The sequence below is a fragment of the Pongo pygmaeus genome, chromosome 9 (genome assembly GCF_028885625.2).
Source record: "Pongo pygmaeus isolate AG05252 chromosome 9, NHGRI_mPonPyg2-v2.0_pri, whole genome shotgun sequence".
NCBI classification, from domain to species: Eukaryota; Metazoa; Chordata; class Mammalia; order Primates; family Hominidae; genus Pongo; species Pongo pygmaeus.
Genome location: NC_072382.2, coordinates 15,080,164 through 15,107,955, shown reverse-complemented (window position 1 = coordinate 15,107,955; position 27,792 = coordinate 15,080,164). Strand labels below are relative to the sequence as shown.

At 35.2% G+C, this 27,792-nt stretch overlaps 1 protein-coding gene across 2 annotated transcripts in view; it reads right to left on the bottom strand.

Moving 5' to 3' along the window:
- Window positions 1–238: 238 nt before the first annotated feature.
- The window catches only part of LOC129008299 (membrane-spanning 4-domains subfamily A member 6A-like), a 67,654-nt gene continuing 40,100 nt past the window's right edge, over window positions 239–27,792 (bottom strand). For both annotated transcript variants that reach the window (XM_063670883.1, XM_063670884.1), the window contains exons 16-20: window positions 13,772–13,875; window positions 11,843–11,947; window positions 9,849–9,942; window positions 3,293–3,394; window positions 239–450 (exon numbers count right to left, since the gene is read on the bottom strand). The gene's annotated coding sequence lies outside the window, so the exon portion shown is untranslated. The remainder of the gene's footprint in view (window positions 451–3,292; window positions 3,395–9,848; window positions 9,943–11,842; window positions 11,948–13,771; window positions 13,876–27,792) is intronic.

Here is a 27,792-nt window from a genome sequence, read left to right as displayed (position 1 = left end):
TGGATTGTGCTATTCAAAATAGTGGTGTCAGAGATGGTGGAATCCACGTTGGTTTGAGTCTCAGTGTGATTATATGAAATAGAGCCACTTGATGACTTACTGGGTTATATGGAATTTGTGACTAATATAACTATGTTCTGAGAAGCATTGATGTTTCAGGACTTAGATTTTACTATGGCTTAATCTAGACTATGCTGATTAGGATAAAAGTAGCCACCAAAAAAGGATCTGAACAAGCTTTTGATTTCGTATTTTTTATTTTATTTTTTTCCAGTTGCCATCGCTATGTAACTACGTGACAGAGGTGTATCCTTATGTCTGTGCATCTGTCTTAGAGATTGTAGTTTAAGAGGATGAGTCTCTCTGCTCAAGGTTTTGGTAAAATGAAGTTTGATGCAAGTCTTGATAAGAACCTTCTGAAGCTGGTTTCAGGAAAGATAATGCAGAAATCTGTAAATAAACCAAACTATCATTAGAATAATTTTACCTACATCCTCAGAGTTTTATTATAATCCTGTCCTTTAAGACATACCCTGACTTACAAAGCCTGCCTCCAAAATACGCTGAGCTGGTGTTACTTAATACATATTATCCAGATAGTGTATGGTAGAGTCAACTTCAGTCATGACTGATGCTACTAGACTACTCAGTGATTCCGAGATGTGTGTCAGGCAAACATATTTCCATCTACATCTGAGTACTCACAGGATTTGTAGAAAAGGAAGACAAAAGAATGTTTATCCATCAGGAGATATTCTAGATGACACAAGTAGGGATATTTATGAGGTCATTCAGCCTGGTAATTTCTGGAAATCATGGAAATATGGGATATTTATGAGGGCCAGGAAAATTAATTTATGTCTGTTAGAAGTGTAATATATTTGTGTGTGTATGCATGTGTATATGTGTGTGTAATTTTATATCTATCTCTAGGCATATATATAAAGGACATACCATAGACAAATATATGTAAGATTTTCTCAGGTATCAGAGAACATTTGTGTTTTCAATAACATTAAATTTATTCTTTTAAAGACACACGAGGTTAAGGCTATGTTTCCTCTCTTAGTCTTTAAAAAAATAACTTGTATATATTTGGACAAATGGCTGTCAATCTGTGGCTATGTTTTTAATTTTAATTTTCATCTCATTATGGTCAGATTCGAAGACCTGACTGATTGAATGTAAGAAGAATTACATTCATAGGACAATTTCTGAATTAAACACTTAAAATAAGTGGATGCTTCTTTCTTCTCTTCCTTTTTCCTGCTGACATGAATGGAGGCACAGTGGCTGAAACTGGAACCACCTCACTGAATCCAGACATGAATTCTACAGATTGATGAGAATAAGGCTGTTCTACCATTCCTGATTTTTGAAGATATCTTATTTTGACAGACTCAAAGATCTAGATTGCAAAAACCTGGAACCGTTTGTCATGTAATGCAATCTCCAGTTCCCCTGCACTATCAGGAAGTGGATGGAAAAATGGAGCAAAATTTCCAATACCCAGAGGGTAATAAGTAAAGGGCCAGAATGAGCAGAGATGAAAACCATATTATAAGCAGATCTTGCTCTATTTCTTGGGGAGCAAATCTCAATTCCTGCCTAAGAGAATCAAATAAAGTCTATGAATAGGTAACTCCAGGATTATTAATTATTCCTTTGTCCAACTAGATGTTTTTATTCTTTTTAATCCTCCTAATCTATCATGGTATTTTGGCTGCGAGTGTGGGAAAGTGCAGACAACATGATTCCCCAAATAACAAGAAAGTGGTTCCAGAATTGTAGGACAAAATAATGTAAAATCACTAAAAATTTCCTCAGATTGTGCTAAGTATAACAAATGTCTGAGACTCTGGATTTTCTACCTTGATGAGAAAATAAGTGCATTTCCTTTTTGGGGAGAAAGTTGAACATTTGGGTGGCCAGAGAAAAGACTGTGTTAGGGTCAGAGAATGTGGATTGTCTAGCAATTTTTATTCTGATCTTGCTCCCTTGAATAGAGCTCCTGGGTTTAACCTAGACATACAACTGCTCAATCAATAGCTAGATTTCGTCACCACTCTTATAACTGTGTGTGGTTATATGACAAAGATCTGTCCATATGATGCAGACATAAAGGAAAAAGCTTTAGTTACAACTTTCATACGTTAAAAGAAGCCACACAAGGAAGAAAGTAAAGCTATACTCCCAAGTATGGATAACCTACTCCTGAGATGTTGCAGAACAGGAAAATAAAATGACAATTTCTTCAAAGCACTTTGTATGTAGTCCTTGTTCACAGTATGTTAAATGTACTGTATCACAGTAGTATAATTTATCTCTTTTTTTTTTGTCACCCAAGGTGAAGTGCACTGTTCAATCAACACTCACTGTACTCTCAGTCTCCTGGGCTCAAACAGTTCTACCATCTCAGTCTCCCAAGTAGCTAATACTACAGGTGTGTGCCACATATCTGGCTAATGTTTCATTTTCTGTAGAGACGGGGTCTCACTATGTTGCCCAACTTGGTCTTGAACTCCTGGACTCAAGCGATCCTCTCACCACGGCTTCCCAAAGTACTAAGATTACAGGCATGGGCTACTGTGCCAGGGCTAATTTATTTCTTCATTGAGCAATTGCCTTTATATACTTTGAGTGTTTTGTTTTGTTTGGTTTTTTTTTTGAGACAGAATCTCCTTTTGTCACCCAGGTTGGAGTGCAGTGGTGTAATCTCAGATCACTACAAACTCCGCCTCCCCGGTTCAAGTGATTCTTGTGCCTCAGCCTCCTGAGCAGCTGGGATTATAGACGTGCACCACCATGCCAAGCTAATTTTTGTATTTTTAGTAGAGATGGGGTTTCTTCATGTTGGTCAAGCTGGTCTCAAACTCCTGGCCTCATGTGATCTACCTGCCTCCACCTCCCAAAGTGCTGGGATTACAGGTGTGAGCCATTGCGCCCAGCCTACTTTGAGTTTTTTTGAAGTGAATGGCTTACTTTTATATCCTTACCATGCTGCACAATGTATCAAACAAATAAGTGTTCAATAGACATTAAATCAACTAATGAAACAATTAACAAAAAATATTGAATTACTTGGTGTTATCGTTGAGAGTTCCTGAGTATCCTAGGTGTTTATAAATATAGGGCAAATATGATCAAAATACTGTTTGAGGAGTGGTCCTCAAAAACTGTACATGAAAAACAGCTGTGCCTTTCTTCCTCTTAACAAATATTTGAATAATTATACGCAACATTACTAAATAAAATAATCAATTGCATCCTCATTCTCTCAACTGTTACTCACCCAACTGATTTTATTGCCATCTGCAGTATGGGTGAGTCTGCAGAGAGCAAAAGTAATTGAAAGTTGCAAGCAGTTTAGCATCATCAGTACAATCACAAGGCCCTGTTAAAGAGAACAGAATTCCATTGGCTGGGATTCCACCTCACGGTAGGATCAAGACTTGTATCCCAAAGCTTCATCTCAGGCCTTTGGAGTCCCCTCCACTTTGCATTAAACAAAATGATGACATGAGTTTGAATCTCAATTCAAAAATATATGTTCTGCTTTTGAAGAAGAACTGGATTTCAAAAAAAAAAAAAAAACCACAAAAACAAAACAAAACAAAGCAAACAATAACAACAAAAAGCCAGTGTTACTTTGAATTTTAACACAACAGTGCCTGTATTAAAAAATAGTTTTGATAACTTTCCAGTTTTCCCAATGATCATTTTGCTGAGGGCTTTCAGAGGTTGGAGGGTGGGAGCAGGGAGAAGACCACGAAAAATAACTAATGGGTACTAGGCTTAATACCTGGGTGATGAAATAATCTGTACGGCACATTTCCATGCCACAAGTTTACCTATATAAGAAACCTGCACTTGTACCCCTGAACTTAAAATAAAAGTTAAAGAAAAAGGCCCGAAGACAGTCCAACGGACAAGGGTCTAGGGAGAAAGATCAAAAGTTCCTGATTAATAAACACTTCCATGTGCAAAAAAAAAAAAAATAGAATCTCTTCTCAGACATCAGGAAAAAATGCAGTATCTGCACATTTTTTCAATGGATAGGGAATTCATGGAGAAATGGTAATGGACCCAGATCTCCCTACCGAATCTAGTCTCCTAGATAAAACTAAGAAGTCTCCAAAAGATAGAGGTTTCTGGAAATAAATGATTCATCTGACAGATGTGAAACTATCTAGAGTCAAGCCAGTACTGATTCTCGTAAGTAAAGCATGTTAGTTCTTTTTGTTTTACTTTATGTTTCGTAGCACCTAATTGTAGTTTTTAATCTGCATTTTCCTAATGACTAACGGCATCTTTTCATGTGTTTATTCATCACGTGTATATCTTCTTTACTGAAGTGTCTCTTCCAATCTATTTTATATTTTTCCACTTTTATGTCAAATGATTATAGATTCACAGGAAGTTGCTAAAGTAGAACAAAAGATGTCATGTGTCCTTCATCTGTTTCTTCCAATGGTTACATCTTATGTATCTATAGAATTGACATTGGTATAAAATGTATGTATAGTTTTATGAGATTTTATAATATGCATAGATTTGTATAACAATCACCACTATTGAGCATCATTCCATTGTCACAAAATTCTCCTTGTTACTCCCTCACAATTACACATGAAAAAAAAAGAAGAAAGTGGGCTGACTAATTCTCCTGATTCAACACATATATATTTATAGTAATTAACACTGGTTAGAGTTGTTGGGGCAATAAGCATATTAACAGTGTATGATGAAGAACCCAGATAGAGTTCCACACAAGTATGGCCAGCTGATTCTTTTTTTTTTTTTTTGAGATGGATTCTTGCTGTGTTGCCCAGGCTGAAATGCAGTGGCGTGATCTTGGCTCACTGCAAGCTCTGCCTCCCGGATTCACGCCATTCTCCTGCCTCAACCTCCTGAGTAGCTGGGACTAAAGGCACCCACCACCACGCTTGGCTCATTTTTTTGTATTTTTAGTAGAGACGGGGTTTCACTGTGTTAGCCAGGATGGTCTCGATCTCCTGACCTCATGATGTGCCTCGGTCCTCCCAAAGTGCTGGGATTACAGGCGTGAGCCACCGCGCCTGGCCTGGCCAGCTGATTTTTGACAAAGGTGCAAAAGCAATTCAATGAAGAAAGAATAGCCTTTTTCAACAAATAGTGCTGGAGAAATTGAATATCTGTATGAAAAATATTGAAACTTAGCCTAAATCTTGCACTTTATAAAAAAAGTTAACACAACGTGAATCATGAATTTAAAGTGACATGTAAAAGCATAAAACTTTTAGAAAAAGACAAGGTAAAAATCTTTGGGTCATAGAGCTTTTGGAAGAATTTTTAGATAAGACATCAAAAATATAATCCATAATATTTTATGATATATTGAACTTTATAAAAATTAACAATGTATGCTCCGATAATAATATTCTGGTAAGGGGATGAAAAGAGAAGCTACAGACTGGGGAAAAAAATGTTCACAAACCGTGTATCTATCAAATAGCTAGCATCAAGGGTCTGTATCTGGAATACATAAAGAACTCTCAACTCAACAGTAAAACACCAACATTCCAATTTAAAAATTGGCAAAAGATATGACATTGACATGCCTATTGCTCCACCAACTCCAACCAGTTTTAATTATTGTAAGTATATATGTATTGAATTCAGTAGTTATTCAGCCTACTTTCTTCTTCTTTTTCAAAATTTGTTTCAGATATTCTAATTCTTTTCATTTCCACATACATTTCTCAATAACCCTATCTATAGCTACAAAAATTTTGCTGAGACTTTAATAGAAATTGCATTAAACTGGACCACTCGTGGTCCATGGCAGTCTGAATATATTAAATTGAAAATTCTAGATATGAACAATTAATAAGTTTTAAATTGCTACATTTGAATTTATTTATAATTTATATCTTTTGGGGGAGACAATATCTTTACTATGCTGGGTGCTCCAATTTATGAACACTGAATGTCTCTTTATTTATTTTAATCTTATTTGATTTATTTAATCAGCATTTTGCAGTTTTTAGCATACTGTTCTTATGTTGTTAGATTTAGACTTAGGTATTTTTGAACAATTGCACTTGGCTATTATTAATTTTTGTTTACATATTCATTGTTCGTATATAAGGATACACTTTTAAATCTCAATCGTGTATCCTGCAACCACCCCTAACTCACTTAGTCTAGGGATATTTTTGTAGATTCCCTGAGATTTTCCAAATAGACCATCATCTCATATGTAAATAAACAGTTTTATTTACTTTTTTCTAACTTATATGCCTTTTATTTCATTTTCTTGCCATATAGTGGTAGCTAGAAGTTCAAGTACTAAGTTAAAGAGCAGTGGTAAAAGTAGACATCCTTGTCTTGTTTCTGATCTGAGGGAAAAATCAGTCTTCCATAATTAATTATATTAGCTGTAGATATTCTGTATATGCTCTTTATCAAGTTGAGAAAGTTCTCTCCTAGATTTAATTTTCTTAGGGTTTTCAATCATAAATGTGTGCAGAGTTGTGTTAAATTCTTTTTTTGTACACCAATTGATACAATCCTGTCATTTTTCTTCAGATTATTAATATGATAATTTTTACTGATTGATTTTTGAATACGGAGCCAGCCTTGCATTTTTGAAATAAACCAACTTGGTCATCATGTATAATTCTGTTTGTACAGAGTAGTAACCCCCTTTTCGGCAGTTTCACTTCCCATGGTTTCAACCACTCGTGGTCCATGGCAGTCAGAATATATTAAATTGAAAATTCTACATATGAACTATTAATAAGTTTTAAATTGCTACATTTGAATTTATTTATAAATTTATTTATATTATTTCTATTTTATTTTTAGTTATTGTTGTAATCTTGTACTGTGTCTAAATTGAAAATTAAAGTTTATTATAGGTATATGAAAAACATTGTGTATAGGATCTAGTACTATCTGTGGTTTCAGGCATCCACTGGGGGTCTTGAAATTCTACCCCATAAGAATAAGGGGGACTATTATTGCTGAATTCTATTTGTGAATATTTGGTTAAGAATATTTGCTTCTATTTCTTTAAAATAATATTTGCATGTATACTTATAAAGACTACTGGTCTGAAGTTCAGTTTTTTTGTACTGTCTGTGACTAGCTTTGTTATCAGGGTCATATTAGCTTTATACAATTATTGTGAGGTTCTCCTTTGCCTTTAATTTCCTGGAAAATATTGCATATATTGGTGTTGATTCTTTACTAAATTTTTGGTAGAATTCTCCAGTGACATAATCCAGGCCTGGAGATTTCTTTTTGGGGAGATTATTATTATTATTATTATTATTATTATTATTATTATTATTATTATTGTTATTAATTCAGTTGCTATTTTGTTACATTTTTTCTAATAAGAAGATCTCCTTTATTCCTAGTTATACTCTTTGTTCTGAAATCTAATGTGATATCACTGCAGACATTTCAACTTTCGTTTCACACTGTATCTTTTTTTTCTCCTTTTACTCAAAACCTATCTGTCTCTTTGTACTTAAAGTGTATTTCTTTTAAGCAGCATAGAGTTTGGTCTTTTTATTTCCTTTAATCCAATCTGTCAATGCCTGGTTTTAAACTGAGTTGTTTCTATCATTTGCATTTACTGTGATTACTTACATGGCTATATTTAAATCTTTTACCTTGCCATTTGCTTTAGATTTGTCCTATCCATTTTTGTCCCCCTTTTCACTATTTACTGCCTTCTTTGGACTAATTACATATTTTTATGATCATATGTTATCTTCTATTTTTGCTCATTAGTTATAATTCTTTGTTATGCTATTATCATGTGTTTTAGGGTTTATATTGTACATGTTTAGGTTATCATAGTCTATAATCAATTGGTATTATAATACTTTATCTGTAGTTTAAGAACCTTATAATGGTACTCCCATGTCTACCCTCTTGGACTTGATGCTTTTGTTGCCTTACGTATCACTTACACACGTGTATTAATCGTAAAAATACATTGTTACAATTCTTGTTTAAAGAGTCACTTATCTTTTAAAGATATACAGAAATGATTAAAACTTCTTATTTTTCTCCTGATGTTTTCATTTATGGTGTCCTTCATTCTTCATTTGCATCTGGTACTATTCTGAAAGTTTTAGCATTTTCTTTTTGTAAGGCAAGGCTTCTAGTAATGGGTTCTTTTAGTGTTTGTGTATCTAAAACCATCTTTATTGTGTCTTCATTTTGAAAGATGTTTTCATTGGGGATGGAATTCTACAATGACGATTTTTTTCTCAGCATTTTGAAATTTTGCTATTGCATACTGTCACTAACATTGTTTCTGATTTTAAAAGTCTACTGTCATTCTCTGTGTGTAAAATGTGTTTTCACCTTCTGGCTACTTTTAAGATTTTCTTTGGATCATTGGTTTTGAGAAATTTTATTTTTACGTGCTTTGATATAGTTTTCTTCACATATTTTATACTTGGATTCATTAAGCTTCCTGGATGACGTGAGTGTACTGGTTTTATAAAGTTTGGAAAATTCCAAATAAATGAGTACCCAGTACTTCTTCATTTTTTTTTTTTTCTGCCCCATACTGTCTGTAGAGATTTCACCTTCTCTTTTCTCCATTCCTGTAATATCTTATCACCTGATTCTGGGCCTCATTTTTGTTAGGGTCAGTAATTTTTATATTTTTTGTAGAGATGGGGTTTCTCCATGTTGCCCAGGCTGGTCTTGAACTCCTGGGCTCAAGAAATTCACATGTCTCAGCCTCCCAAAGTGCTAGGATTACAGATGTGAGCCACTGACTCTGGCCAGATCACTAGATAAGTTCTAAAATATTGGTTTTAACTCTAAGTAGGCAGCTCAAGACAGGTACCTCTAAGGCCAATCTGCATTAAAGTAGCAAGAGAATACTATGAAGGAACTTATCTTAGAATGCTAGATTTGTCAAAAGGTAACTGTTTCTAACATATCCTAACAATTATGGGGGGATTGAAAAAGATACATTTATTGTAGTTGGTAAATGCAAAAAAAATGCATTCCAAATTCAAATGGTTCCTTTTCTTCCTAAAACAATATGAAAAAAGAACAGCATCAGAATACATTAAAATAAATGTAGCAGGAGAGAAGCAAAGTCAAGATGCCCAAATAATTTTTAAAATGCCCAGAATATGTCAGCAAAAACACACTTTCTAAAGAAATCTTCTATAAATAAGTAGAACAATAAAATCCTACTCATTCCAAGAATAGTTACAAATAAAAGCTGGAAAAACAATTTATAAAAATAGCCTATAAAATAAAGAGATAAAAAGGAGGAAAATGCACCATAAATAGGGCTTTACCTCTGTGAAATCTATCACAGAGCAGCATTCTGACTAGTTGAAACAACTTGTGCAGGCTGGTGAATAGGAGAGGCCACTATTGAGAAATCTTTCTTTAAAGGAACAACAATTTGAACAACAGGTGTTTCTTTAAAAATAAAGAAAATGGAACATTTGTGAAGTGATTTTTTAAAACTAAAATTCCATATGCAATTTTATTGTAAAAAGTTACCACAAACTTAGTTGTCTAAAACAATATGTTTATTATGTCACAGTTCCTGTGGTTCAGAAGTCTGGGTGTGGCTTGACTAGGTCTTTTGAGAAGCTGAAATCTAGGTTTCAGCAAGGTCTGTAATCTCATCATAGCATAGATAGCTTTGTAATAACTAATCTTCCAGTCAACAAACATAATGTATTTCTCCACTTTCTCTAAAAAGAGTGTGGCGCCTCTTCCCCCTTGCTTCCACTGTTCCCTTGTGACCTCTGCACATGCTAGCTCTTCTTCACTTTCCACAATGAGCGCAAGCAGCCTGAGACTCTCACCAGATGCAGATGCCTAATCTTGAACTTTCCAGTCATCGGAAGCATGAGCCAAACACATCTTATTTCTTTATAAGTTGCCAAGCCTTAGGAATTCCTTGATAAAAACACAAAAGGGACTAAGACACTTAATATATCTATTGCTATTGATAATATAATTATTTTAAGTCATGTAGTCCTACTTTTTTATTGTCATACAGTTATACAAGTGATTTTAGTATTTTCTCCATATACATCCTCCTTGCCAAATTCTCATTTTATATCTAATTTTTTTCTATAAATACATTTAAATTTTCTACACAAAAATTCATTATCTGCAACTAATGACAGTTTGGTTCTTCTTTAACAATTTATATTTAATTATGAATTATCTTACTTTACTACATAAAGGACCCAGAATAATCCTGAATAAATGTAGGAAGTATGTATAATTGTGTTGCTGACAATAATGTAATACTTTTCAGGTTTTATCACTAATAATGCTATTCACTGTAGGTTTAAAATCAATTTTCTTGTTAGCTTAGGAAGTTTTCCTTTATCCTTATTTTTAAGAGTTTGCTTTAAAATTATGAATACTTGCTTTTTCATTCCAAAGATTTGTTGTCATGCATCTATTGAGACTATTATACTATTATACTTTAAACAGTCTGCTTCTGTGGTAAATGTGGTATTTAAAGATCAGAATGTTAAAATATATTTGAATATCTGGAATGAGTTCATCATGATCATGATACATTGCCATATTTTTTCTTTTCATATATTATAACATTTTATTTGAAAAATTATTTCTGGCCTCTTACACTTTATTCATAGTGAGATATGCATATTATTTCCCTGCCTGTATTGAATTTTTATTGTTCTTTTTTGAAGGCTGCAAGGACGAATCCACCTCTTTGCATTTTTCAGCTTCTAGAGGTTGATCACAGTTCTTGGTCCCTTCAAAGCCAGCAATGGTGAGTTAGGTCCTTCTCACAAGGAAGGAGAAGAACTCTTCTGCCATTGTCACATCACTCACTATGACTACAAGCAGAAAAGGTTTTCCACTGTTAAGAATCCATGTGATTATACTGGGCATGGGAGTGCGTCCAAGATAATCTCCATGTTTTAAAGTCAGAGTCTACCAATCTTAATTCTGCAACCTTTGACACCCATGTGCCATATAATGTATTCAAAGGTTCTGGGGATCAGGATGTGGACATCTTTGTGGGGCTATTATTCTAAATACCACGTTATTCTTGTCTAAGGATATTGTCAAGGAAGATGGAAAATAATAACAGGTTATATTCCGGCTGAGGATTCATTGGCAGTAGAAATATCCTGTAACTTCAGTCATAGGGGAAGAATATATTAAAAAGTGGGACAAATAGAGTTGTTGGGATGAGAAACAACCAACATGGATTTCTTTTTCTCCTTTGAAATACTTGTTGTGACATGGAATGATACAAAAATAACCCGAACCAAAATAACCCAAACCAACTAACAACTTATTTCTATTATGGGTCTCATAACTTTGAAATGATATTCTGTGTCCTGGTTCTTGCAGAAGTAGGAGAAAGGAATGGTACAGAATCAAAACAATAATCAGCATTATAATATAAGATGTCTTTATTATACTATATTTTGTCATCACAGGATTCTTAATGTGTAAACTCCCAAATAGTCAGCTATACATAGTCTCACAGTTGTACATGGTGATTACCCAATAGTGTGAGAATAGGAAAAATGTTTTGGAAACCTCAAACCACTGGGATCTGTGGAAATGCCACATCATCATAGATATGTTCAGGAGACTACAGATAGCTTGTTCTCATTATTTGGTACAAAAAACACAACCTGTGAAGAAATAAGAAAATTCTAATTTTCTTATTTCTAATTATCTTATAGTTAGATAAGTAGGAAACTTATCTAAGTATACCAACAGGTATATGTGAAAGTACTGAAATCACTAACCATCAGGTAAATGAAAATCAAAACCGCAGTAAAATATTATCTCACACCTGTCAGGTTGGCAACTATAGAACAAAGTCAGCAAGTGTTGGTGAGGTTGTAAAGAAGTTGGTACCTTTGCACACTGTTGGTGGAAATGTAAAATGGTGCTGCCACTATGGAAAAACATAGAATTTTTTTCAAAAACTTAAATAAGAACTCCCATATGATCCAACAATCCCACTTCTGGATATTAATCCCAAAACAGTAAAATCGGGACCTCTAAGAGATACTAACACTCGTATGTTCATTTCATCATTATTCATAGTAGCCAAAACATGAAAATGTGTTATATGCCAACCTAATACATAAATAAAGATAATGTTTTTGCTTTTTTTCTTCCAATAATGAAGAAAGGCCTTTTTAAGGCTTAGAAAGAAGGAAATTCTGCAATGTACTGCAACATAAATGAACACTGAGGCCATGATGCACATGATAAAAACCAGTCACAGAAAGACAAATACTGCATGATTCCAATCATACGAGGTATCTAAAATAGTGTGACTCATAGAATCAGAGGCTGAAATGCTGGTTTCCAGGATCTGAGGATAGCAAAAGTGGGGAGTTGCTAATCAACAGATATAAAGCTTCAGTCAAGCAAGGTGAGTAAGCTCTGGAGATCCTGTGTACACTATTGTACCTATAGTCAACAATAATATCTTGTACACAAAAATGCTTTAGGTTGCTAATCTCATGTTAAATGTTCTTACCACAGTAAGATATACTATATAGATATACTATTATTACACATATATACACACGTATATTTTATATATGTATATTTTAAAAGAGTGGCAGATTAGACTGAAAGTGTCTAAACTGATTTTGTTTGTTTGTTTTAGCCAACCCTACACCTCATAGTATTTTGTTTGTTTTGTTTTGCTTTTGTTTAGCTTAGAAGTATCTTTTGGTCTTTAAAACCAGTTGCTTCTTATGACACAAAACAGCCTGCATTTAACCCCCTGAACTTCTCACTCACTCTGGATGCCATTGAGGAAAATGAATGTATATGACCCAGTCATCTTAGCTTGTTGCTCAGAATCCTTGGAAATTATGGTGTAGCTACAGCTGTCAGTTTTCTGTTTTCTCTTCAGCTAGTGTTTCAAATCAAGAGGGAAGCACTCCCTGGACTCTGAGTCCTTACAACATTTTCCATTGTCCAAGCACACAACATCAGAGTGGTCAGAGAGAAGAGGTTATTTTTTTTTTTTTTGGTACATTACTCCTGGTATGGTTCAAAAGCCCAAATCCTGTAAATTTCAAGAGATAGTCCAATATGTATAAGTCCAATGACTCCAGTTAGCTCCATGGTGAGAATTCACAAGGAAACCTCCTGAATATAAAACCTATTTATATTATTATATTAGTGCAACAGTACTTACTACAGAAAAAAAATGTGTTATAAGTAGAGATACAAATTCTTCTTAAAAAGATATTTATTACTTCCACAGCCATCAGAACTGTGCCTGTTCCTGCTATGGTGGCACTGACTGCATTCATTCCCAGGCTGCCTTGGATTTGAAAAGGAGAGAAAAAGATTGGTGGAAATATACAGTCTCATGTTCTTTGTGTCTTTGGGAGTCCACAAAATGACATTCAGCTCAGCTGATTTGAATTTGGAAATCAACTTGGACAGTGCTCCTACTCTGAAAAAAAAAAAAAAAAAAAAAAAAAAAAAAAGGGAGGAAGCATCTGATATAGTGGAAGCCTTGATTACATCAGTCTCCAATGCAGGGATCGTGTTGCACATGGAATGTCACAGCACAGAGCTAAGTCTATCATTCTTGCCTAAGTGTCAAAGGGGAAATATTTATTAGGATTACATGAGAACATTTCTAGGGAGCCTCTTTAGAGAACCAGCCAGATTTGATGTGTCTTATCCTTGCAGCTCAGCGAATATCTCTTGCTAGAACTCTCGGGCTCAACAAAAAGACACTTACCAGACCCTTGGTCACTTTCTTTCCAGCAGCAAAGCCCCTGTTACAGACTTGTCCACTGACTCTCAAAGACATTAGCTTTCATATCCAGCATTCAGCAGTTCTTCCTAAATGAGGATACAAACCCAGTGTTGATGATGGTTATTATGCTTCTGTGTACTAATTATTCAATTAATTTATACCTCTATTGTTTTTACTGGCTGATTTGCTGCTATTTCCACAGTGCTCCAGACAGAAAGAACTGATGGAAGAGAGAGAATCAACTCAGAGCTTCCATTGGCACTCCCTTTCCTAAAATAATCTCCTACCTTCTCCCACTCTTTTGTCAATATTATTTACCCGAACAATCGCCCAAGTTTGGTATCTAAAATAAATGCATAGATTTTCGAGAGAAAAGGATGAAGTCATTTGCAGATATCTGAAATAAGAAGTAGTAGAACGATGACTAGTACTCACTGAGAAGGATCCCCATAAATGATAGTTCATATTAATTATATGGAGAACTCCAACTGTATAAATAGTTGAAACAAAAAGGGCCGTTGTGAGCCCCAGGCATCGTATCATCAGCCCAATCAGGATCTGAACCTCCTGGAGAGTAAAAAACATGCTGTGAGGAGGTGCATCTTCTCAGGGTGAAGGCCTTTTTAACATCATTGCACATTAATTTCTTCCCCACCTCCGAGACTCCAAACTTGAGATACCTTGCAGGAAGATAAAAATGTACACATTGTCTGTTCTCTTGTCCAACACAGGATACTGCAATTAATTTTACTATTATTTATTGATATATTTGCCATTACTTTTAGTGTCAAAAATGGCAGTGACTTTTGCACCAACCTAATACATAAGTAATGATAACATTTTTGTGTTTTTTTTCTTCCAATAATGAACAGCTTTATTCAGTCCCTTTTCATTTCGTCAATTTGTAAAGTTTGTTTAGTTCAGGAAGGTTCAGATAGTTTTCTACCATACTCAGTGACCTGGAAAATGTGGATATCTTGAGGAAATCTCAGTCCTGTCTCAGGAAGTGGTGCTTTTCCCCTAAGCCTGAGCTCTGGTCTCATGTTCACTCACTCCTGGGACCTGGGGCTGCCTTTTCAGAAAAAGCCTCAAACTTTTCAGTTGCTCTTAGGGCAAGATCCAAGCCCCCGACTGGCTTGGTAGTAAGAAGTTCTCTTTCCAAAGAAAGTTTATGATCATTCCCTTGACTGCATCTGCCTCTGATGTCCAGGTATTGCTGTTGGCACCAGGAGAGAAAACGCTTAGTGGAGAGCCACTTTTAAATATTTTCCTTGATCAATATCAAAACCTAGTGGCAAGAGATTTTGTGTCTCTGGCAAATAATATTCATAATAACATATTTGATTGAAATAATCAAATAATATTCATAATAATATTTTATTTCCTCTCTTTGATTAGGGCAGAGCTGGATTTTTTACTTACATCCTCATTCTCATATTGACCCAGGCAGTCAGCTAGGACAAATCTGCACTGAACTATAGCTGCCTAATCCTCGGCAAGGGAACACAGTGTTACTGACCTTATGCAAAGTATCTAAGCCTTGATGAACTGAAATTGGGATATTTACCTTCCTGCTCAGATTCCGGAAAGAAAGAGAACTGACTATTTGCAGCAAAATTTCTGGCAATATTTTTCCATACCTAAGTTTCCTGTAGCTCAGTTTACACTGACCCCCATAGGCCTGGCGTTCACATCATCTCCACTTAGACTCCTCCTAAGATCAAACATGGTGCTACCGTAAGGCATGGTCTCTTCCTACCTTTGCATCTCTTCAGAACACACCAATGGAAGTTGTTGTCCTTTCTGGTGTGTGGACTCTAATTCACAGTCCTCAAAGAGGATGAATACCTGTCTGATGTGTAATTTGTGATGAAACTTTTTCTTAGACCCATGGGCCACTAGTTTCCTGTGATTTACCTCACTCTCCTTGCCAGATAGGTATCTGCAATGTTTTTAAGTTTTGTAATATACCCCTGATATAATAATCTAACTTCACTTCTCACATGCTAACACAGTATCAAAGTAAGAGCGTATTGTCAGTGCTAGCTCCCCTCCATTGCTGTGTCTCCTGAATAGTATGCATGTCTCGCTTGCCAGAGTCACTGTTAATAGGACTCATGTTTCTTTGGCTTCATGTAATAAAAACTAAATATAAATTATGAGTGCTTCTGAATTAGGGATCTTCTTAAAAACATGATTGTATTTAATAATACTGTATTTTATAAAATCCTTATTGTGTGTCTTATCACATAACAGTTGTAATTATTTAATATACTTTCCCTACTATTACTTCTGTTTTTTTGAAAAACTCTCCACCCAGTTCATGTGATTTCATTAGACTTGTAACCCCAGGTAGGACAAAGTCTTTTCTTATGCCACAGTAACTGGACTGTTCTATTTTTTCATCCTTGTAAAATGTTAACTCCTTAGTGAATGCTTCAGAAGTTTCCAAAAATTCAAGAAAAATATCATGTTGTTGGCAAATGTTAATTTATTGTGTATCATATTTAAGGCAGTAGGAGAAATGTTTCATAGAACCAAAAGATTGACATAATGTAAACAAACAAACAAAAATCAGTTTGCTACTAACACTTTCCCAATCCACTCTCTCATCTTGGTATTTTTTTCTTTTTCTTTTTCTTTTTCTTTCTTTCTTTTTTTTTTTTTTTTTTTTTGCCAAGGACTTCTTAAAATCTTTTCAGAATTTTTCTTATAAAATATTTTGTAATATTTGAAACAAAACAATAAGCCTAATAACATCCTGACATCCACTAACATTTAAACAATTCAAATTGGACTCTAAATTCCCTCTACCAATCATGTTAATTCTATGATTCCTCCACAAGAATTTACGTATATGAATATCTATACACATATGTATGTTTACATATATATGCACATAATATCTATATACATATATATGTGTCTTTTAACCTACTGATTTTTTTCTCCATTGTAAGCACTTATTTGGATGTTCAAGACAGATGATAATAGAAACATTTACTTCCACGTTTAATTTTGTAAGGCAAAATTCTCATTTTGTTTGTGGACAAAAATGTCTTTTGGGCCTTTATATCAGCCTCCTCATATATTTTCTCATTCCAGGGGAGAAACTGGTTTTCATTTGGTTCTATTGATCAACCAGAAAACCCTTGGATATCCCATTTCAGAGTCAAAGATATTAACATAATGTTCATTACACTATTGTGTGTGTAATTGGTTAAATTATAGCATAATTTTCTCTTTCTTTGCAACAGAAACGTGTTTTTGCCATGGAAAACATGTTCCCAATTAAGTGTGGTGACTGGAGGCCACTCATTGGTAAATTACAGATGTCACTTTATACCTGGATATATATATATGTGTGTGTGTGTGTGTGTGTGCGTGCATATGTATATGTACATATATATGGATCTTTACGTGTGTGTGTGTGTATAGATACATGTCTATATCTCCTAGATATCACTGGATAGGCTTTTACAAAAAACAAAACAAGACAACTGCAGGATGTCATTTTGCAGCACTTTCAACTATCTCCATGGATACAATATGATGTTGTTTCTCTGTCCAGTCCCAGCCAGATGCAACACAAGGAAAAGTAGTTATCCATGGCACATGGACCATTAAAGAACAATGGTAAAGACACCACTTTCCACAATACCCTTCCGTGAGTTAGTCTCACTGTCACTTTTGCATAGATGCATGCCCCTGTTACAGACTTGTCCACTGACTCTCAAAGACATTAGCTTTCATATCCAGCATTCAGCAGTTCTTCCCAAATGAGGATACAAGCCAAGTGTTGATGATGGTTATGCTCTAGTGTACTAATTATTCCCTTCGTTTACACCTCTATTGTTTTTCCTGGCTGACTTGCTGCTATTTCCACTTCCCTGGAGTAGTGCTAGCTCTACACCTATTTAGGTTAGCAAGTCCTGTTCACTCTTATAAGCTGTCTTTGGGGATAGATTTGTTAGGATGTAACTCAGCACAGTAACCCCACAGAGGGTCCTAATTTCCCCTCAGATATGTGGTCCTGTGGTACTTCTATAATGTGTTATATTTCTAGATTTTTGTGTGTATTTCCAGAAAAAAAAACCCCGTCTCTACTAAAAATACAAAAAAAAAGTTAGCCGGGCGTGGTGGCGGGCACCTGTGGTCCCAGCTACTCAGGAGGCTGAGGCAGGAGAATGGGGCAAACCCAGGAGGCAGAGCTCACAGTGAGCGGAAATCGCGCCACTGCACTCCAGCCTGGGTGACAGAGCAAGACTCCGTCTCAAAAAAAAAAAAAAAAAAAAAGAAATTACCAGTAAACAAACAGCCTAAGAATGAGAAAAAGTACTCACAAACTATACATCTGCCAAAGGTCTAATATCCAGCTTCTACAAGGATCTTAAATCAACAAGCAAAAACCAAAAAAAAAAAAAAAAAATCCAATTAAAAATGGGAAAAGGACACGCACAGACACCTCTCAAAAGAAGACACACAAGCAACCAACAAATATGAAAAAATGTTCAACATCATGAATCATCAGAGAAATGTAAATCAAAACCACAATAAGATACCATCTTACACCAATCAGAATCGCTATCACTAAAAAGTCACAGAACAACAGTTGCCGACAAGGCTGTGGAGAAAAGGGAACACTTATACACTGTTGGTGGGAATGGAAACTGGTTCAGCCACTGTAGAAAGCCATGTGGTGATTCCTAAAAGACCTAAAAACACAACTACCATTTGACTCAGCAATCCCGTTACTGGGTATATACCCAGAGGAAAATAATTCATTCTATCAAAAAGACACATGCACACATATATTCATTGCAGTGCTACTCATGATAGCAAAGACATGGAATCAACCCTAGGGGCCTGTCCATGGTGGATTGGATAAAGGAATTGTGGTACATATAAAACGTGGAATACTATGCGATCATAAAAAACAATGAAATCTTGTCCTTGGCAGCAACATGGATGGAACTGGAGGTCATTATCCTAAGCAAATGAACGGAAGAACAGAAAACCAAATACTGCATTGTTTTCACTAGCAAGTGGGAGCTAAACATTGAATACATATGAATGTAAAGATGGGAACAATAGACATTGAGGACCACTCACTCGATGGGGAAGGGAGGGAGGGGGCATAGGTTGAAGAGCCCCTGTTTGGTACTATGTTTACTGCCTGGGTGATGGGATTTTTGGGACCTCAAGCCTCAGCATCATGTAATGTACCCATGTAACAAACCTGCACGTGTACTCTTTAATGTAATGCTGATGCTGATTATGCATTTGATTTCCCACCATTCAACCCCACAAGTTCTCAAGGAACCAGGAAACAGGGTACCATTTTAAAACTTCCAAATTTGTGAAAATAGAAATAAATTTATTACTTGAATTAAGTTCTTTTTCATCAGCTCATGTCACACCAAATCTTTCATGGGACAAAAAGAAGCCCACGTTGGTTATGACTCATTGCCTCAGCTCTCTATTTCTCTACTCTCTCCTAGGTTCTACCTCACTGCCTGGTGGTCCAGCACACGTCTACTGACAATGAGCTCCCAGCCAGTGTCAGCCAGGACACAATTGTTATTTTTCTTCTATTTTCTGCAATAGCAACATCAAAAAAGGCAGTATGTTACCAAGAATAATAGTACCCAAAGTTATCCACATCCTACTCCCTGCAATCTGAGAATATCCTATGATATCTGGCAAATGATTTTAAAAGTTGCAGATGGAATGAAGTTTGCTAAGCAGTTGATCTTAACACAGAGTTTATCCTGGAGAATTATGGTGATTCTAATGTAATAATAAGAGTCCTTATAAGTGGAGAAGCTTTCCTAGGTAAGTCTAAGAGAGAGTTGAGGATAGAAGAATGGTCAGAGGTGCAACATGAGAAGGACATGATCTGCCACTGCCAGCCTTGAAAAAGCCCATGAGTCAATGAATGAGACAGCCTCAAGGAGCTAGAAAAGGCAAGGTCATGGATTTTTTTCCCTAGAAGCTCCAGAGAGGAATGTAGTTCTGTAGATAACTTGATTTTTAGCCCAATGAGACCAGTGTTGTATCCTGACCCACAGAACTGTAAGATAAAATTGTATTGTTTTAAGTCACAAAGCTTGTGGTAATTTGTTACAGGCACAATAGAAAACTAATATAAGCAGTGTGATAATGAGAAATTATAAATCACTCTCCCTTATATATATAGATGTAAGAAGCTGAAAAATAAAAGTGGCAAATAGAATAGGAAGATGTATTTTTAAAACTTGGAGATATGTCATGGCCAAATTGAGCTCATTCCAGTTATTCATATATAATTTAACATTAGAAAATCTTTGAAAATCACTTACTGCAGAAACACATCAAATAAGAAAAAAAAGACTTTGTTAATCTCAACAGAGGTGTGAAGACAAAGCTTTTGATAAAAATCAATATATACAATTTTTTAAAGAAATTCATGGAGCTGTATGGCCATTTTAACAATATTGATTATTTCCATCCATGAGCATGAACTGTTTTTTCATTTGTTCATGTCGTCTCTGATTTGTTTCAGCAGTGTTTTGTAGTTCTTATCGTAAAGATCTTTCACCTACTTTGTTAGCTCTATTCTTGGTATTTTATGCTTTTTGTAGCATTGTCAATGAGATTGTATTCTTAATTTGGCTTTCAGCTTGAACATTATTGGTATATAAAAATGCTAGTAATGGTTCTACATTGATTTTGTATCTTGAAACTTTACTGAAGTTGTTAATGATTTCTAGGAGCCTTTTGCTGGAGTCTTTAGGATTTTGTAAGTATAGAATCACGTTGTCTGTGAAGAGAGACAATTTGACTTCCTTCCTCTCTTTCTATTTGGATGCCTTTTATTTCTTTCTCTTGCCTGACTGCTCTGGCTAGAACTTCCAGTACTATGCTGAATAGGAGTGGTGAGAATGATCATCCGTGCCTTTTTCCAGTTCTCAGGGGGAATGCTGCCTGCTTTTGCCTGTTCAGTATGATGTTGGCTGTTGGCTGTGGGTTTGTCATAGATGGCTCTTATTATTTTGAGTTATGTTTCTTTGATGCCTAATTTGTTGAGGGATTTTAACATGAAGGATGTTGAATTTTATCAAAAGCCTTTTCTGCATCTATTGAGATGTCATATGGCTTTTGCTTTTAATTCTGTTTATGTGGTGAATCATATTTATTGATTTGCATATGTTGAACCAAGTTCACATCCCAGAAATAAACCCTACCAAAAATAATAAAATTAAACTTCTGAAAGCAAGAAGAAAATGTATTTTAAATGTACAGTAAATAGTATAATTGGTATTGAGATATTAAATTTTTTAAATAATCAAGAGCAGCCCAGGCACGGTGGCTCACGCCTGTAATCCCAGCACTTTGGGAGGCCGAGACGGGCGGATCACGAGGTCAGGAGATCGAGACCATCCTGGCTAACACGGTGAAACCCCGTCTCTACTAAAAATACAAAAAATTAGCTGGGCGCGGTGGTGGACGCCTGTAGTCCCAGCTACTTGGGAGGCTGAGGAAGGAGAATGGCGTGAACCCGGGAGGCAGAGCTTGCAGTGAGCTGAGATCACGCCACTACACTCCAGCCTGGGTGACAGAGCGAGACTCCATCTCAAAATAATAATAATAATAATCAAGAACACAGTAATGGTATGCATTCTCACTCACTAGTTTTATAAAGTATTATTCTGTATCTCCTATTTCACATCTCCAGTAAGAAAATAAATCTAAAAACAAATAAACATGGCATGTGAAAGAAGAAACAAAACTAGCATTCATAAAAGTAATAGATTTTTCTTTGAATAAAATCCAGAATATTTACAGAAAATAACATTTGAAATAATCTGAATATTTGTAAGGTGTTGAATATAAGATGAATTTGTCAAGATCAATTGCATATCCATACTCAACAATAAAGTTGCAATATATAAGTTAAATAATCTATTGTCAATAAAGCAAATGTATAAAGTAATTAAGATAAAATCCATCAATGTAAAATACATGAATTTTTAGTGTTAAGGAAATCTATTTGAAATTCTAAATAATTACACATTCTTTTTCTATGCCATTAAATTAAGATAAAATATTATAGTGCTCTCAGTTAGACCTACACTTTTCTGTAGATTCAATTCAACTCCAAAAAATTCCTCAGAATACTGTTATCAAGGAATAAGCTAATTGATTCTAATATTCTCCAATCATGGGCTACTCTTTAGACCATTCTGAAGTTAGAATCCAATAATCTGAGTGAGTATATACCCAAGAGTTTCAAACAGTAAATCCAAACCTGTTTTGATTGTCTCTGTTCATTAACATGAACTGCAGAGCCTATAAGAGGAAACCAAATTCATAATCAACTATTTTTGGGGACATCTAATAATGATGTCAGAAAGAAAAAGAAGTCCCTGAATACTCAGGAAAAGGCTATTGGAGCATGGGAATCTTAAGCCTGCAGGGACAGCTCAGCCAGTACATTAGCACTTAGTAGAAGACCCCGCATGAGTTTCAGTCATTTAGTAGTTCTTTCGACCAAACATACACCACCAAGATTTGTTCCTCCACACATCACAAATATTATCCTCATTACTTGGAAGGTTCCCATGAGAACCACTTGCTTGAAATAAGAGTCCGGCCAGGAAAGTTCTTTGGTGTGATGGTAGATTTTCTATATTGTTTTGTAATTATTTTATGATGTGATCAGTCAGGTTTAGCCACAAGAGGAAACAGAAGAGTCAGGAAAAAAAAAACAAAAACAGTTTATTGTTCTCACAAGTCCCAGAGACAGGAAGCATGTCATGTCATGTAAGACCATATGAGAAAGACTCCAGTGTGGTCAAGAGACATAAGACAGGAGCTAGGGAAAGGTTTAGGCCACTGTCATTATTGGAGTTTATTGTTGGGAGAAAGGCAAGTCATGGCAAGGTGAACACTGAAGGGTTGGCTAGTTCAAATAATTTCAGTGACCTTTGGACTATAGAGGCTGTCTCTAGTGACCGATATCTGACTATGGTTTGATTACGGCAGGGATATGTTATCTCCTGCTGTGTATTGGATGGATGAATAGAGGAGGTATGGCTCTGGATTGATTAATTTGCATATTAAAGACATGTTCCAGGCCATGCCCTTTGTTATCTTTGACCATCAGTTAGCCACTGAAGGGGAAGTCTTTCCCATCCAGACATGTTTCTAAAGGTGTCAAAACATCATATATATATATATATTAAAAAGTTAAAAAATATATTTACAATAGAATTAAAGAAAAAATATTCAAGGACTTGTTGAAGATGATAGGGCAGACTTTATTCAAGAAGAGACTTGGTGATGGTTGGTATAGTGATAATTGCAATAGGGTATTGCTGTTGGAGAGAGAGAATTGTCCTCAACTCTGACTCTAACAAAGAGAAGTGAGGATTTATAACCAAAGAGCGTGATAGTGGTGGGGGGGAGGTCAATGGATGGAAAATTACTAAGAAAAAACATCAAGAATAAGCCTTTCTTTGCTGAAATGACTCAATAGGATTATTGCTGAAAGCAGGCCAGGGTGGTAAGTTTTCAAGGGTGCTCAGAAGCCCAGCATGGGGGATTTTCACTAAATGACCTTAACAAAATTCTTGATCAAACTGGATTATACAAAGATAGAGAGGAAAGCCCAAGGTTAGAACTAGTCAGAAATGACTCAGAGGAGCCTGACAAAGTTTGGATTAAAGTCTTTATCAATACACATGCTTGCCATAAATATGGGCCAGGTGATACTTGCAAGGATAATGGCATGGTGCTCAGACTTGACATGGGCCTGAGAAAAATCTCTCACCTTGGAAATCCAGCATGCTTATTGCTAGGGATGAAGTTTGGGAAGAAAAATATCAATTTACATATTAAATATTATATTCTGTTTGATGAGTGCAAATGATCTAAGCCCACAACAAAACCAACCGAATGTTTATGTACTATATAGTCACAATAACAGCTCTGAATATAAAAATTAAGCCTTAGGTTTTGCTATAGGAAACCAATCTCATAGTTATACAAATACTTGTATGAGTGTTTGGGGAAAGTGGGGCTTGTTCTTCATTTTCCTTGGTTTGAGCAAGTGGAAAAATCTAGTTGAAATTGACTGAGACAGGGAACACTAGAAAATATAGCATATGTGTCTGGGAGGTGCTATCAGGAGATCCATTTGGACATGATATGCTGAAGTTTCTTATTAAATATCAAAAGAGAACTCTTAACTGATAATTGATAATAGACCATGCAATTCTAGAGTTCAGGGAAGAATTATGTTCTAGAGACATAGCCTTGTGACTCCTAAACATAAAATAACTCAGGAAACTAGGGAAGATCATAAAAAAGTAAATGCAGGCTAAAAAATTATTAATAGAAAAGACAATAAGTCCAGGAAGGAGTCTTGAGGGGGTCAATCCAATATGTAGACATAAGGCTAATTAGGAAGAACTAGCAAAAGAAACTTAAATGAAAAGAAGGAATAGTGTGTATAAAAGTTAAAAAAAAAAAAACAAAAAGAATAGTAGGTATAGTTTCCTGGTGTCAAGCTGAGAGTATTTCCAAAGTTCATAAAATGGACTGTTAGGCAAGCGTAAAATGGACTAAGTATAAGCTGTTTAAAAAATCCAAAGTATATTTTATGTAAAATATAAATAAATACACAAGCAAATAAAAGCTTAAAATGTGATACCTTTTGTGTGAAAACAAAGGGTGTGAATTTCTATTTCTATTTCCTTTTATAAGCCTAAGCCTTCAGTAAAGACATGAAAATCTATGATTAGAAGTTACTTTGGGTTTTGATGGGGTGAACTGTGAAGCAAAGAGCGTGTACAAATGATCAGTTTCAGTGTAAAGCCACTTCAAATCCTAGTAATATAAACTACATCCACTTATTATGACTCTTGGGTATTAGGTCAACTGTGAACTTGTGCTGATTATGACCAATTCCAGAGCATCTGGTCTGGACTCGCTCATGTACTTTCAGTCATAGGGCAGGTCTGCTGGAATCTGGCTGCTATGCCATGGCCTATCCAACATATAGGCCGTGGTAGTTGGCTTGTTTCCAGCTAGAAGCTCAGAAGTGAATAGCACTCTCATTATTGAGCAGGCTATCCCATATTTGTTCACAGGGTGTGCCAGAATTCTAAAGAGAACAAAAATACTCAAGGTGGCTTGAGGTCTCAGCTCAGCACTGACACAATATTACTTCTACATTGTAGAAGTTGGCCCTTGTGTAATCTCTTCTCTTTCAGAGTGGGCTTAGTTTATTGCCTTGGCTATGATGAATAGAGTACTCAAAATGTTATTACATCAGATATTAGCTTTCAAAAGACTATGACTTCTGTCCTGCTCAGACTCTTTCTTTCTGATTATTCTCAATTCATTGCTCTGATGAAGCAAACTTTCATGTTGTGAGTTGTCCTGTGGAAAGGCACATGTTGCAAGGAACTGAGAGAGAACTATCTCCATCTTTGAGGGAAAATTAGGATCCTTCGTGGGATGACTGTGCTGGGTTACAGTTTAAACAAATCTGTCACCAAATGCACCTTATAGTGAAAAGGACTTGATAACCCAAAATGGGACAGTAGAGAGAACATTATTCCAGGAAAGTGGTCATAGCAGTAAATCAGGTGGGAAGGACAACAGCGGTATAAGTTAACTGAATAATTACTACATTAAACCATAAGCATCATCAACATTGGGCTTGTATCCACGTTTAGGAAGAACTGCTGAATATTGGATATGGAAGCTAATGTCTTTGACAGTCATTGGACAAGTCTGTAAGAGGGTCAGATTAAGAGTTTCAGGAGTGTGAATCTATGCAAAACTGGCAGTGAGACTAAATCTTAGAAGGATGTTGTGGAAAGTGATGCCTTTACCATTGTTCTTTAATGGCCCGTGTACTGTGGATATTTAGGAAGTATTTTTCCTTATGGTGCATCTGGATGGGATTGAACAGAGGAACAACATCACATTGTGTCTATGGAGATAGTTGGAAGTGCTGCAAAATGACACTTTGAAGTTTGTTTCAGTAAAAGCCTATCCAATAATATCTGGGACATAGTTATATATATCCAGATATTAAGTGACATCTGTAATTTACTAAACAGTGGGCTCTAATCACCACACACAATTAGGAAATGTTTTCTATGGCAAAAACACATTTCTATTGCAAAGAAAGGGAGCATGATGCTGTTACTTTAACTAATGAATGGTGTAACTAACACACATTACATTAATCTCTTTGAGATGGAATATTTAAAGATTTGCTGATTGGTTAATACAGCCAAGTGAAAATCAGTTTTGAGTAGCTAATTACCCCTGGGATGAGAAAATATATTAGGAGATTGATATGAAATCCCCAAAGAAACTTTTTGTGTTTAAACAAAATGGGAATTTTGCCTTATAAAATTAAACTTGGAAGTGGATGATAGAGGAAAAAAGTCACTAACCTGTTAAAATATATATATTTATATATGTTAAAATATATATTTAACATATATTTAAAATATATATTTAAAATATATATTTAAAATATATATTTAACATATATTTAAAATATATATTTAACATATATTTAAAATATATATTTAAAATATATATTTAAAATATATATTTAACATATATTTATATATGTAAAAATATATAAATATATATTTATATATAAATATATATTTATATATGTATATATACATATATATACACACACATATATATGCATATGCACATATATACATAAATACTTGTGGAGGAATCACATGATTAACCTGATTACTACAGGAACTTCATAGTCCAAGTGGGATTGTTCAAAAGTCAGTGAATGTCAGGATGGTCCAAGGTTTATTGTTTTGTAACAAATATTGTAAAATATTTTATAACAAAATTTATGAAAACATTTTTCAGAAGTCATTGGCAAAAGTATGTAACAAGGTGAGAGAGTAAATTGGGAAAGAAATAGCAGCAGAACTGAATTTTGTTTGTTTGTTTGCGAGATATTAATCTTTTAGCCAACTAAAGCATTTCTCCCACTGCATTAAATAAAATACACAATAAATTAACATTTCCCAACAACATAGTGTTTTTACCAATTTTTTTTTGCAAATTTCAGAAGCATTCACCAATGAGTTCCTATTACAAAATAATAAAAAATTAGGAAAATGTTGCTTCTGTGGCATGAGAGAAAACTTTGTCATGCCTTGGGCTAACAAATCCAACAAAATCACATGAATTGGAAGAAGGGTTGTCCTAACAACCAAAGAACAGTGTAGAAAAAAATATATTAAATAATTAAAAGCTTTATGTTATAAAATCCACATGTGGATTTTATAAATATTAATTAAAACTTTTTAAAATTTAATTCAGAAGCACTCATAGTTTGTGTCCAGTTTTTATTACATAAGGTCAGAGAAACATGGGTCCTATTAACAGTGAATCTGGCAAGCGAGACATGCATACTATTCAGGAGACACAGCAATGGAGGGGAGCTAGTGTTGAGAATATGCCCTTACATTGATACAGTGTTAGCATGTGAGAAGTGGAGTTAGATTATTATCTCAGGGATATATTACAAAGCTTAAAAACATTGCAGATATACATCTGGCAAGTGGAGTGAGATAAATCACAGGAAACTAGTGGCCCATGAGTCTAAGATGAAGTTTCAACACAAATTACACATCAGACAAGTTGCGCTCTTTGAGGACTGTGAATTAGAGTCCACACACCAGAAAGGACAGTAACTTCCATTGGCGTGCTCTGAAGAGATGCAAAGGTAGGAAGAGACCGAGCCTTATGGTAGCCCCATGTTTGATCTTAGAAGGCGTCTAAGTGGAGGTGATGTGAATGCCATGGCTATGGGGGGGTCACCATGAATTGAGCTACAAGAAGTCTGGAATGCAAGTATCTTGCCTGAAATCATACTGCAAATGGTCAGTTCTCTTTCCTTTTGGAATCTGAGCAGAAAGGTAAATATCCAAGTTTCAGTCCAGCAAGCCTTAGAT